The sequence below is a fragment of the Hippopotamus amphibius genome, chromosome 11 (assembly GCF_030028045.1).
Source record: "Hippopotamus amphibius kiboko isolate mHipAmp2 chromosome 11, mHipAmp2.hap2, whole genome shotgun sequence".
Classification (NCBI taxonomy): Eukaryota; Metazoa; Chordata; class Mammalia; order Artiodactyla; family Hippopotamidae; genus Hippopotamus; species Hippopotamus amphibius.
Genome location: NC_080196.1, coordinates 102,050,362 through 102,064,153, shown reverse-complemented (window position 1 = coordinate 102,064,153; position 13,792 = coordinate 102,050,362). Strand labels below are relative to the sequence as shown.

Genomic DNA, 13,792 nt, shown 5'->3' with positions numbered 1-13,792 from the left:
CTAGCTTCCCTCTGAATCTAGACAACAGTAGACCATGCTACCGTATTACAGTCTACACTTAACTTTAAATGGATTTTGTTTTCCTCAGTCACTAAATTCCCAGGTTTACTCTTCCAAGCTACTCTCTCGAACAAATCATTTAAATTGACAAAAGGGAAGAGCTCTTAGTTTCTCACATTAAACCAGAAGGTTAAAATACATATTCGTGCATCCAACTCCTTATCTCTATTACATAGATATGCAGGTTTTAAAAACAGATCAACCGGCTGATTTCATTCTGGCCTCTAAAAAAACTTCTTGGGTGCAAGTACTCCTTAGAAAATAAAGAGAAGCCGTATTTTTCAAGGGCAGGAAAGAAAAAGTAAGTGTTCTAAGATATCACAGTTGAGAAAAACAAACACACAAATGCAGTCAATTCTCATTTACTTCCCTGTCCTGGACTTTGTTTTATTACGATCACTGACATGCTTACTTTTCTCCTTTCTCAGCAGTTATCCATTCAGTCTATCCACACTCAAAAATTTAATGTACAAAGTTCTTTCTGCATCTTGAGTTAAAGGTAAGGGCTATACACAGCCTGTATATATTTAGGAAATAAAACAAAATAAATAGCATGATTACTACCTGGAGACATAATACTAATTAGCTTTAGATGCTTCTAAATCTTTAGTAATTTTCCTTTCAGGAACTAGGGGTACAGTACTACGAAAACTTGACTGTAAAATAAAACAGTATGGTGGAAGTAGTTCTATTTTTAAACATATCCTAAATGTACTGAAAATGAGTGTCACACACTACACTCATGAAGAGGAAACCACATTGGTCTTACTTAACAAGTCAAAGAAAAATCAGTATTACTTTCTGGAGTTATTATTCCTCTCAAGTGGGTCAATTAAAAAAAGATTCCCTGGGTGCCTGGATTTCCGTTTCATAGTAACAGTCCAAGTTTAACTTGTTTTTTTCCCTGTGGGGGAACAGGCTAATACAGGTTGGGAATTATTAGGCTCTGGTATTAAGTAATGAAGGCCCTGCTTGAGGGCTGGAGCTGCAAGCCTAGCTCCAGGGTAAGCCCCCTGCTTTCCATTAACTATTAATTATGAAAAGCAGGCTCCCTCATGGTCTGGAGAGGCTGCACTTTAGTGGAGAGGTGCCGGCTGCCAGTACTCTGTAATATACAAATTGTATTCGCTTTTAAGAGAAAAATTGCTTTTATTTGGTTACCAAATTAATACATGCTCATTTTAACAAGTCGAACTCTAGAAGCATGTAAACAAAATGTTAACAGTCTCCTGCTTCCTCCCAAATCTCATCCTCCTGAGGTAACCAATGTCTAGAGTTTGGTATATTTCCTTCCAAAGCTTTTCTGCCTTGTAAAACACATAATGCGTAAATCAGAGATAACATCCCCCTCCCTGTTTTTTGAGCGGGATTATACCATACACTTCTCTTCCACAACTTGTTTTCTCATCTAATACAAACAAATCCTCTCTCTGCATCAGTACATTAAAATCGAATTCACTCTTTGGACAGCTGTATCACACACACAGTACAAAGGTGCCACCATTTTTTCTACCCCTCCACTGACTGACACTGAGGACTTTCAGTTTTTTTTGCTGACAGAAAAAAATTCAGCCTATTTTTTTGTGCATCAATGATTTTATTTTGCAGTATTTATCGGTACCCAATGCCATCCATATTTCTGAAACCCAACAAGCTCTAAAAATTCAGAGATTTTTCTCTGATTCATGTGGTGGCAAAAATGATCTAAACTGATGTGAATATTCATCTGTTCCCTTTAGAAATACAAATATGTTTGCTGTGGAGGGCTGTCCCAAACCTTGAGGGAGGTGTTATATAATATATAGTATATGTACCATATTATCTTTAATAACCTGAAAATCTCTGAAATCTGAAACACAAATGATCTCAAGGGTTTTGGCTAAGGGATTGTGAACCTGTATTTCTAAAAGTATAACTGATGGGTCTAAGAGTATGTACAATTAAATTTTTAAAAAATTTTTTATACAACTTTTAAAGGTTACTTTCCATTTATAGCTATTACAAAATATTAGCTATATTCCCTGTGTTGTACAATACACCCTTGAGCCTATCTTATACCCAACTGTCTGTATCTTCCACCCCTATAAATATTTTTTAATATATATGGCAAAAATTACCAAAAAGTTACAGAAATTCATACTCCCAATGGGGCATGCAGGAGAGGGTTTCTTTCCATGCTACCTTCACTACCATTTAATGTTAACCTCCTTCCCACTGTTGCTAATCCGATGGGCAAAAAGTTGTATCAGGTCATTTCAATTGCTATTTCTCAATGAAGTTCATCTTTTTGTGAAGTGCATCTTCTTTGAAATATACAGTCATATTCCTTGCCCATTTTTCTTCTGGGTTGTTCACCTTCTACTTATCAATTTGCAAGAGCTCCCTGAAAACTATGTGCCACTTGGTGTCCTATGCTGCATGTGTGGCACATGACACTCCAGCCTACGGTTTCATTTTTCCCACTGTGCTAGCTAAGGCTGACTTTAGCCACATACTAATTCTAATTTTTATTTGCTCAAATTTGGCAATTTTTTCCTTTATGGAGTTTATGTTTTTCACCTTGCTTGAGAAGGTCCTCTTACCCTACCCCAAAGTGGCCCAAATGTTCTCCTGTATCTCCTTCTAATATTTACATATTTTATTTTTTACATTTAGATCTTTATTTCACCTGACATTTTATGTTAGTTGGAGGTCTATTTTTTTCTGGTAGCTAATTATGCCAATACCATTTATTAAATAAACCATCCATTTCAATTTCTATTCAATTTAAGTAAATTTCATACACTAGGGGAAGAGAGAACAAAAAGAGAAAGTTTAGTGAAGAAGATGAGGAAAAGCGCTTGGGTAAAAACAAGCTGCATTTACTTCTTGTTTCTCTTTTCTTTTTCCCCAAGAGAATTTATAGAATCAAGTGCCTGTACTTTTGTTCTTCCTAAGAGCTCACCTTGTGGTTTTGAGTTAGCAAAATGCTTTAATAAAATTATTAGTTTGACAGCGTAACTTTTATCTTTAGAAGGACAAATCTTGGGAAGGGTATTAAAGTGCATTTTTAAAATGTGTCCTGAACACACTTTTTCTCTTAGTTAAGTCAACAAATGAAGAGACATCAGTCGGCAACTTCCTGATTCGTCTTCAGTACTCCTCAAATTCCAATTCCTTCAGTGTGGAACTTTACTGGCTTCTGAACTTAGTCCTACACCACATTTCAATATTTTTGCCCCAATCCAGGAATGATATAGGGCAACCTGAACATGCTATAATTGTTATGTAATAAATCAAAATAATCTGCAGAACACTTCAGAGGCTCTGTCTCCTGGATGCAGAAGAAAAGGGAGAATATCTTTTGCCCCACGTTCATATTGGACTTGTCTGTGGTTGTCACCGCATGAGAAACATTTGAATCTTTGGGCCTGCTTCAGAACTGCTGGGAACACCTACCCTTCAGAAAGCATGACTCAACCCCTTTTAGCTCTCACACTGCTCTCCACACCCCCAAACTGTACTGCCCTGGAACTGAACTCTCATCAGCGACTCCTCCGTTTCTTGGTGCGGCGCTTTTTTTCTGTTGTCCCTTTGCCACTTCTGAAATGAATCCATGTGAGCTTATGCATGTCACTCTGTTCCAAGGCCCAAGGAGCCCACTGTCCAGTTAGCATCTGCCAGGGTCTTCTGGGAGGTTCAGGGCACCCAAATGCTAACGTAGCACACAACCAGCTTCTCAGCACTTGAGCAGGATAAACAGAAACCACCCCACCTCAGTCCTAATTACCATAAATGACTGTCAGTAAAAGCAAAACCAGCGTATCACCTCATAGGACTAGAAAACAAAAATAAACACATGCATATTTTACTTGGGTAAAATTTAAAATTTATAGCCTCAAAAGGCAGAATTTTCTTAAGAACTGCTACAAATGTTAAAAAGCAGAATAAGTATATGAAAGCTACAACTCATAGACATAATTTTCCAAAATAATAATCAAAGAAATAGAGAACACTCAGCATTGGCAATAATTACAATGGACATGTTGCTGAAAGGGCAAATTAAAGTATTCCCTAAAGAGAGAAATGTTTACTTTAATCCTCCCTTTTAAGACAACTCAAACAAGAGACACTTATCGGTTACTTACTTTGTGCCAGAGCCTAGACTCAGCTAACCCTATGGATACAACAGCCAACGAGACAGAGCTCCTGCCCACAGCAAGGGAGGGGTGGGGGTGGGGGGCGTGCAGAGGCAGGCCTCTTGAATCAAGTAATTACATTATACAGAAAACCACTCCAAATCCCAAGACGGTAATCATATGGAAAGAGCAGTCACGAGAGCTACAGGAACTCTGCACTAACTAAATTCAGGAAAACAGTAAGTCCTAAGGGGCATAAATCTGTCATTTTCTGATTCTTTTATAAATTGGTAACATAACAATCAAAAAAACAGAGAAGAAATATGTTATGTTACAGTTAAACATCTCTTATGACATAGTTTCTCACTTTATCCATGACTACCTTTATTCATTTTCTCACCAACAGAGCAGCCCATAGTTAGCCAATTTAATCATGATACCATTCAAGAGATGTTTAATATTAACCACCACACTAGTAGGACAATTAACAAAATGTAAAAAGAACATTTCTGTAACACACAGAAAACAGACTGCTATTTCTGCTTCTCAAAGCAGAGAAGACCCACACAGTATACTTGGATAAAATCCCAGCTGAGTCACACAAGGGTATGTAAAAATGAAAACCAGGTAACGTCTCTATCAAGCATATTGGATTACCAAAGGAGAAGGTGGAGAGAATAAGCTAAAGCCTGAGAGAAAAATTATGTCATGAAAAGTGCTTAGACATGAAAAGCTTAAATTCATATTCACAAATAGACCAGGAATATCTGGTAGTTGAATAGGAAAAAAATCCAATACCCAAAGTTTACTAGGTATAATAAAAGTCCGATTCTAGGACTGAACCATTCATTCACTAAACATTTTCTGAGTTCTTATTAGGCACAAAGGTGTGTGAAGCATACACATGTGAATTTGGCATGGTTTTCACCCTCCAGGAACTTGAAATAGATTGGAAGCAAAGCTGCTATAATAAAAAGCAGAAGATGAAAATGTACTGGAAAAAAAAACCATGAGTGCTTGCAGAAGAGAAACTTCACTTATCTAAGGGACATGAACAAGAGTTCATTAGGCAGATGGGGAATCAAGAAGAGAACATTCAAAAATAGGCTGTTGTGACTTTCTCAAACTTTAGTAAGTGTTGTCAGAATGCAGGTTCCTGGGCCCCATCACCAGAGGTTCTGATTCAGCAGGTCTGGAATGAAAACCACGTATCTCTCTTTCTAGTAAATACCCCAGGTGATTTTGACATAGACATTTCATAAATCACATTTTGAGAAACACTAACTTGGAGGCAAAAACTCCATGGCGTTCTTGGAAAATGTTAAGCAAACTATATTAAGCAGAAAGAATTCCCGTGGTTGTAAAAGGATGCTTAAAGATTATTCACAGAGCACCTCGAATTCCAGATGAAGGCTGCTATTTACCTATGAAAATTTTTGAATAGGGGAGTAAAATAATCTATCTAGAATGCATGGATTTGTGTATCACACAAATAACATCTCCTTTCCCTTCTTGGGCTTCCCCTACACACACACACACACACTCTCTCTCTCTCTCTCTCTCTCTCTCTCTCTCTATGTGGGGTGAAAGTGAGCCTTCTGACAGAAATTTTTAAATTGGAGGAAAGAACAACTATTTGGAAGGTCAGACTTTCCCTGAGGTTTCTTGTTAATTATGAGTCCCAAAGACATCACTGGGGAGGGATGGGTGTGCCCTACTTGTGAGAGGCCTCTGTCAAATACCCTGCCAGCTCTAGCATCATCATCCTAACCCAGCCATGGGAAATGACAACAGGAATCTGACTCCTCCATCCAAAGCTCTATTACTACAGAATGCATGGTGCGTGACATCAAAATTACCGGCATTCTTAGGACAAACATGGGTCTTTAATTTTCAAAAGTTACACTTGTGTGTTGTCAGGAGCTCCAGTGTTAGCTGTGCTGTCAGCTGTGTCTGTTTGACATGAGGCAGAGGAGAGAGGGAGAAAGAAGAACATTACTGGTTTCCATCAGCATTCTCACACTAGCAACCAAAACGTTGTTTCAGAAGTCATCAGTGATGATGTTAATCACGTTCCCAAGTTATCATGATAATTAACCATCAACAACCACAAAATAACCATCTGTTGGCCCGCGCACTGCACGCTTATCTTTGTTCCCCAAGAGTTAGGCAGGGTGAAAAGTTGGTTACCACTCAGAATAGCAGATTTCTGCAAATGTTATGTTTAATATTAAACTCTTACAGTTAAAACTTAGAGAGTACAGCAAAGAGCTCAACTAAAACAAACAAAAGAACAGAATTGGCCAGAATACAATAGCCTCACTGGATTCAAGCCAAGGCTTCTGAAGATCCCTCCCCACTTTTTACTTAAGTGGGGGAAAAAAAAGTTAAAGAACATCTTAAAGGATCCCAAGAAGTCAACAGGACAAACCGAATTTAATACAGTCTCGTTGATAAATAAATCTTTTGTTTCCCCAGTTCTCTTTTCTAAATGTGCTGTACGAGGGAAGAAGAAAACAGGCTATTATTGCCAGAAATGAGGCTGTGAGCCATCACCAAGGAGAGCACCAAAGGCTACACAATCTCAGTGCCCCAAGCACCAAGCAAAAGGCTTTTCTTTGATCAATGCTCAGGAAAGGAAAATGGGAATTGTGTGAGATGGAAAGCTTCCCAAGAGGATCAAAGTTCCATCTGAAAAGCAAAGCTGTATAAGAAAGGACCTTCCAGTGTTAGGAAGAGTCAACTGGAAGAAGGGCATTCCATACAGTCTCTGAAATTCCTTAGACATTTGGCAAGCCTCACCAAACCCAGCAGTGAAAATTCCTTCCCAAGGTTCTCTCTCCCTGAGCAGCGACTGTGCTAAGTGTTTTGTCTTTAATGCATCGGCTATGCTGTTCCTTCAGCAGTGAGCTGCTCTTGTTTGCTTGTAATATTTTTTTATATGACACAGCATCTTTAAAGAAGCTGAAACTGTTCTGAGTACTACAGTCTATGTCTGGCAAATAAGCTGAAAAAATATTTTAGCATGCCACTCCTGATTCCACTATGTTAATGAATCATCACTGTCACCACTAAAAGTGAGTTTTAGGAATCACTCTTAAAAACAAAAATTACAATCTCTCTTTCTATAAAAACCTGGAAATATGAACTTTTGGTAAGGATAAGTAATTAAAACAAATAACTCTGTAGCTCTGGAAAGCCAAGATCCCCCAAAGAAAAGACTAGAGGAAATAAGGTCATTTGTTTTTCATTTCATGGAGACTAAAAATGTACAAAATTGAGCTTTCTAAGACGAAAGGTACTTGATAAATGCCAGGCATAATTAGGAGTTTCTCAAAGCTCATTTCTTCATAACTTTCATTCTTTTACACCCACACACTTGCACACCCAACTCAACTTCATTCCTTCGCTCCCATTTGAAAAATTCTCACCCCTCCCATCTTCTCTTAGTCTTTTCAGCTAAAAGAATTTTCACATCTAATCAGATAACCTTTCAAGTACCATGGACAAAGCTACCAGAAACACACACATACAAATTATTACTATCAAACTTTGCTTCTGAGTTTGCTCACGACATTGCTCTTCGTTAAACATTTTACTGGATATCACCATAAAAGAACTCTGTGAGCTATCATCCCCTACAAACTTTAGATCTGTCAACACAATGTTACGACTCAGAAAATTTTAATAAATGATAGATCTAGCACTCTTAAATGTAACAGTATGGTTGAAAACCAGTATGATTTAGTACAAATAAGTTCACGCTGCTTTGCTACCATATTAAAAACAATACAATTAAGACAAGGGAAGGAATACTGTATTCCTTGAAATTAAGCCAGCAAAAAAGTTGTCCTCTTCATTGACTTTACAAAGAAACTTACTATATTTTATTAAAACAATTCTCCATGGCAAATAATAACAATCTTAGTACTAATACCATCAGGGTCATCTAAATGGCATACAGTTAATATAAGTGAAATACTATCTATTCATAAAATAGAGGCAAATAATACATGTTAATTATTAGTAACATACAGAATCCGAAAAGAAACCACTAAAACTAACAAAAATTACTCTGATTTTGCCTCTCCTCTATTTTTGAAAACTAACTGAAGAGTTCCAATGCCAATAAAGGAAAAACAAACACTGGTAGTTCCAAGAACAATGTTTTCCCTCTGAAACTGCTGGCCTGTGTGTGTACATCAGCATGCCATCCTTCCAGAATTAGAACTCTGCTGCAAATACCATTTTAAATGTTCTGTGAAAGTTGCTCATTTGTGTAAGGTGAGAATTTGCAATAGAAAGAAAAATTAGGGGATATGTGGTTAAGAGAAAAAGTCTTAGAACACCTATCTCTTACAAATTCATTGTACGTAAAGTTTCTCCCTGGATATCTGCCCTAACACTGTAACTTAAAAATTCATCCCTTGAGACTTTGGTAAACAAATAATAAATTACCCTTTGGTACCTCTCTAACATATTCCCTGTGAAACATACATTAGAGATTAACACAATTCCTTAAACATACAACTAAAAATAAGAAGTTAAATACACGGTATATCTCAAAAATACCATACTAACCGTATGACCTTAAATAAGCTACATTAGTGCTTTTTGAAGTCTAAACGAGTTTTAAATATATATAATTTCTATTCCTAGCATGAAGTCTGTGTGTGTGCACATATATTTACAAACTTACTACTCTGAAAACTTAGCAAGAAAACCTTTCATGAATAAGGTGGATGGGAGACAAAAATCTCACATTAGTATGTGGTGAAAAAGAAACTGATTTAAAGCCTAGTTTTTTCCAAAGGGCAATACAACATCATCTTCACCAGCTGTTCAGCCCCCACAACCTATCTCCCCCATGCTTAAAGCAATAGAAAGCTAACAAACCTTTGGTGGCAGTGCAAAACTGAAAAGTCTTCCACCTTAAATCAAAGTCATGGCTTTATACTACACTACACAGGGTGAGCTGATAGTATGTAACTTGATATGCTTTGTTTTGCTTTTCTAAGAAATGTAAATGAAAGATGCTGGATACAAGTACATACTATATGACATTTATATTACGAACAAAAACAGGCAAAACTAAGGTGTTATAAGAGGGGATAGTGATTATCTTTAGGGTACGAAGAGGAGGGGCATAGGGAAGGCTTCTGGGTGCTAGTAATTTTCTATTTCTCAGTATGAGCACCGGTCACATGTGTTCACTTTGTGGAAACCCATCAAATTGTACACATTATACTTCTACAAAAAGACTTCAAAAGATTACGTAAGGAATTACATGAGACCCCAGATCCTCTCCCCAGTTCCAGCAGGAGACAGTTTAATTCCCTGGAAGAAAAAATTGAGTCCAAGAGTCCCTGGCTCAAAGACATCAGGAATGGTAGAAAACACTGTTCTGAAAACAGGGGATCAAATAAAAATCCACACACTAAACCCAGAGATTGCAGCTCTCTTCCCTACTCCACTCCCTGAATCCTAGCATGCACTGCCCAGGCAGAAGACCAAAGGATTCCTCTTAAGCAAAACTGACACGCCCTAGGGAGAAGATCCACAGATACTGTCTTTGGAAGTTCCCCAACAAAACCACAAGGCTCACCCTTGATGGCCCCACAGTGAAGCTGTATGGAGGAGAAGCCCTGCCTACAGACCAGGGCACCCAATTCACTTCTCAGTGCCTCACCATTAAATAGGAACAGAGAGCAAAGGGTCACCAAACAGTGAGGTCAAGTTCCTAACATAAAAGTCAGACACTTACACAAATAGGAAAAAACTAAATCAAGACACTGCAAGAAGGAAATTATCAATTTAATGTCCTCAGAGAGAGTAGAAATGTACTCATGGGGGTGGGGGGGGGGGATGACAAAATACTGTTAAAATGCACACAAATTAAACAAACAAACAAACAAGAAAGAGCTCATTCTACAAAAAGAAAGACAGCAGAAATTCAGAAGGTTAAGATAGAGAAAATCTGTCAAGAAGTAGGGCATTAAGACAAAGAGGAAAACAAGATCATGAGAGGACAGATGAGGAGGTCCTGCCTAACTAACAGGAACTCAAAGAAAAGAGAAAACCAAGGGGGAGATTATCAAAAAACACAATGAGAAAGTTTTCCAGAGCTGAAGGACAAAATTTCTTTCAGATCAAGTGTTCATCATAGTGGCTGAAATGAATAAACAGTGCCAAAAAGGAAAATCCTAAAACTTCTTTGGGGGTTGTTGTTACAAAAAAAAAAAAGAAAGAAAAGAGGAAAGAAGGTCTACAAAGACAGGAATCAGAACAGTATAACACTTTTTAATAGCAACTGTAGAAGCTAGAAAACAATAGTGCACTGGCTTCAAAATTCTGAGGAAACATGTTTTCCTATCCAGAAACCAGCCAAATTATCAATCAAGCATGTGAGAAAAATACTTTTAGATACAAAGTGTCTGATAAATTTGTCTCCCATGTCCCCTTTCTCAGAAAGATCCTAGAAGACATTCCATTCAAAACAGGGAGTAAACCAAGAAAGAATCGTGAGACACTGGAAGACATATAGAAAACACAGGAGAGACAAAAAGGGGATTACCAGGAAAATGATGAAAGGGAACCCCAGAACAACAGCTGTGTAGCAGGCCTACCGAGCAGGTACCTATGCTGGCTCCAGGAGGGAAGAAGTCTCCAAGAAAAAGGTGTTGAGAAGAGGGTTAGAGTTCTGTCACCTTAACAACACTAGAGAAAAAGAAAAGTACACTAATGAAAAAGAGAGGCTACTATCCAGCCAGCACAAGAAAGGAAATGTAATCGTTGCATTTAAGTGCCTTAGGGGTGAGTCACAGCTCCATGCTCAAAATAACAGGGGTCCTCAACACCTACTTAACCGAAAACGGATACTTGTACACTGAGAGGTTGGGGGAAGCGGTGGTCTGGGCATGTGGCATGGGCTGAGGGGAATGTGAGACAATGTATTATAAAAGAGTTAAATCCTCATCTTCCATAGTAATATTGTCAACCCACAATGTCCAATAACAAAAAATTCAAAATTTCAGAAGATGGAAAAAAAACCCACAAAAAGAGCCCTGAGGATCAAAAGTAGTCGCCTAGGGAACAGGACCTGGGTGTAAGGATGGGCTGGAGTTCCAAGCACCTATTTCTTATGTCTTATTGCCTATTAAGATTTTTTTTAAAGATCTATAATAGGATATCACTTTGATGGGACAAAAGTCTAAATTTTTAAAAATACAAAATAAAATTAAACCAAAAAAAAAAAAAAAAAGCACAAATAGTAGGCAAGAAAACCAAAAAGGATAAATTGCAGTGGGAAAATGACAATAAGACAACCATCTCTCCAAAGCTCCTGCAACAGTCCCGGTGAGAGCTGAGAAGTGCTTCCTCTTACATCTGGGTGGAAAGGGTGTGTGATGAGGGCCAAGAAGCAGAGGAGAAAGGTGGACATGTTGAAAAGCTATTTACAGATTTAGAATCAATAGTTATGGGGGACCAATCAGAAGATTCTGAAAGCACCAATGGGCAAGGCAATGCCCCAAATATCCCTCCATCTGGGTATTTATTTATTTAGTCCATAAACACTGACCCTTTGGGACTATCATATTTCCATGTTATTAGAAGCATTTTGATTTCCTTTTTGTTTAGGCTTTAATTTTTGGATTATTATAAAATAAACAAAGAAAAATACAGAAAATAATCATGATCATCCAAGTATCCACTATCAGCTTTTTCAAATATTAACATTTTGTCTATTTGTCTTTAATTTTTTTTAAAGAAATAAACATTATGGATGCAGCTGAAACCCTCTTCAAACCATTCCCTAATCACATGCCCCTAACTGCCTCCCAGAAGGTAACCATTAACTTGATTTTGGCACCTAACATCTCCTTCTACCTCATCTATAAAATGAGAGCACTGGTTTGGAGAAATTCTAATGCCCCTTTCTGTTCTAAGATAGCAGGATTTAATAGCATGATATAAAGTTCTTAATGTTCTGTAACGGAAGTGCAGAAGCCTACAATGTTGTGAAATACACAAGAATACTTCAAAATAATTTCAAACCTCAAAAACAGACTAAATCATGATATAACCCTTTGGGAAAAAAATCACAGCAACTTTATTACAGTAGTGTCAGTAACAACAGTATTATCAGTGCATAGGGCATATAAAAACCTAAGTTCAAGAAGTTCCCTGTGGTTCCCTTTCACTACCCATCAGCTCCAGGGAACAATAAGGAAGTGCTCGAGCACAATATCCTTCTGGAGTTCTTACTGCCTATGGAGTTAATTCAGTGCAGCACCAAACTGTCCCCATTATCACAGTATTCTTCCCTGCCAGGCAATCATAGCAAAAATATTCTTTTTTAAAAATGCCAGCTTTGCTTTAAAATATCCTTGATACTGCAAAAAAGATATTCGTACCAGAGTGAGTCAAAAATTACCCACACTGTGGTTATATTAAAACTTCTATAAATTCTACAGCCAATGTGTGGATAATTTTTGACTCACCCTCGTATTATATCTCAACCCTTGAATACATATATATTTTTTTAAGTTTTATGGGTGATAAAATGGGAAGTACATAGAAAGCACTTCTGCTGTATATAAAGTATGACGGTCATCCCAAGGAAAACCCTTGTACGATTACTTGAGCCGTGAGCCAAACCAGTCACAATGTTCACAGAATACCATTTTTACTTGAAAGAACAGCTAACAAACTTAGTATTCAGACTTGGCTATTTGCCAGACGTTTTCTCTACAATGAAGTGAGAAGGTCACTTCAGGAAAAACAACTTGACAGTATTTGTTGCCAAGGGTAGTAGCCTTCAAGCTTTCAACTGAAATCTAAAATTCTGGAAAACTTGTTTCCACAGTAAGCCTGACAACTTTCCAATATTTAAAGTTTTTTCTGATGAGATCAGCGGTGGTATTAACAACTGTCATTTCTTGAACCTGCATAATGAAATACATTAACATTTGAAATATCTGTATTATCCAACAAATCGGTGTTTTCCACATGACCAATACTTAACAAAATAAAATGATGTATGAGCAAAGATCCATTCAACATGTGAGAAAGACCAATGGAGTCTAATGTAAAAGAATTTAAAAAGTCCACTTACAGGGTTTTATGTTCCACACTGAAACCAACATCTAAGAAATTGCCACTTGTCAAGTTGTGGTATAGTATCAAAGAATATTCACAGTCAAATCATCTGAAAAGACTCTTCCCTTTTCTTACACATCTGTACAAACTTTATATAAATACTTACTGGATTATTCTTTCTGGGTGTTAAAAACCATAACTACATAATCATAATGGTTAATTACCATAGCTTAATCTCTGATCATTACCAGTCATTTAAGAACAAACAACTATTCATTATTTATTTAAAAGTTATATCCTTCTGTAGTTATAGTCTCATATATTTGAGCAAAGATATAAGTATCAGAGGCTTCATTTACCACAGAATCAAGATTGATCATTGCTCCAAAAAAAAAAGAAAAAGAAAATGATATGAATATGGTAAATTCTTAAATGTTTTAGATAGATGCAAATAAAGTCCCTTCCCTCTAGTTACAAAGGAGCAGACCCTTTTCATTTAACATGTCACTCTTGAA

General features: G+C 37.2%; 1 protein-coding gene across 1 annotated transcript in view; it reads right to left on the bottom strand.

The window, feature by feature from the left end:
- The window catches only part of PHLPP1 (PH domain and leucine rich repeat protein phosphatase 1), a 201,452-nt gene that overhangs the window by 62,589 nt on the left and 125,071 nt on the right, over positions 1 to 13,792 (bottom strand). The gene's annotated exons all lie outside the window — the stretch shown is intronic.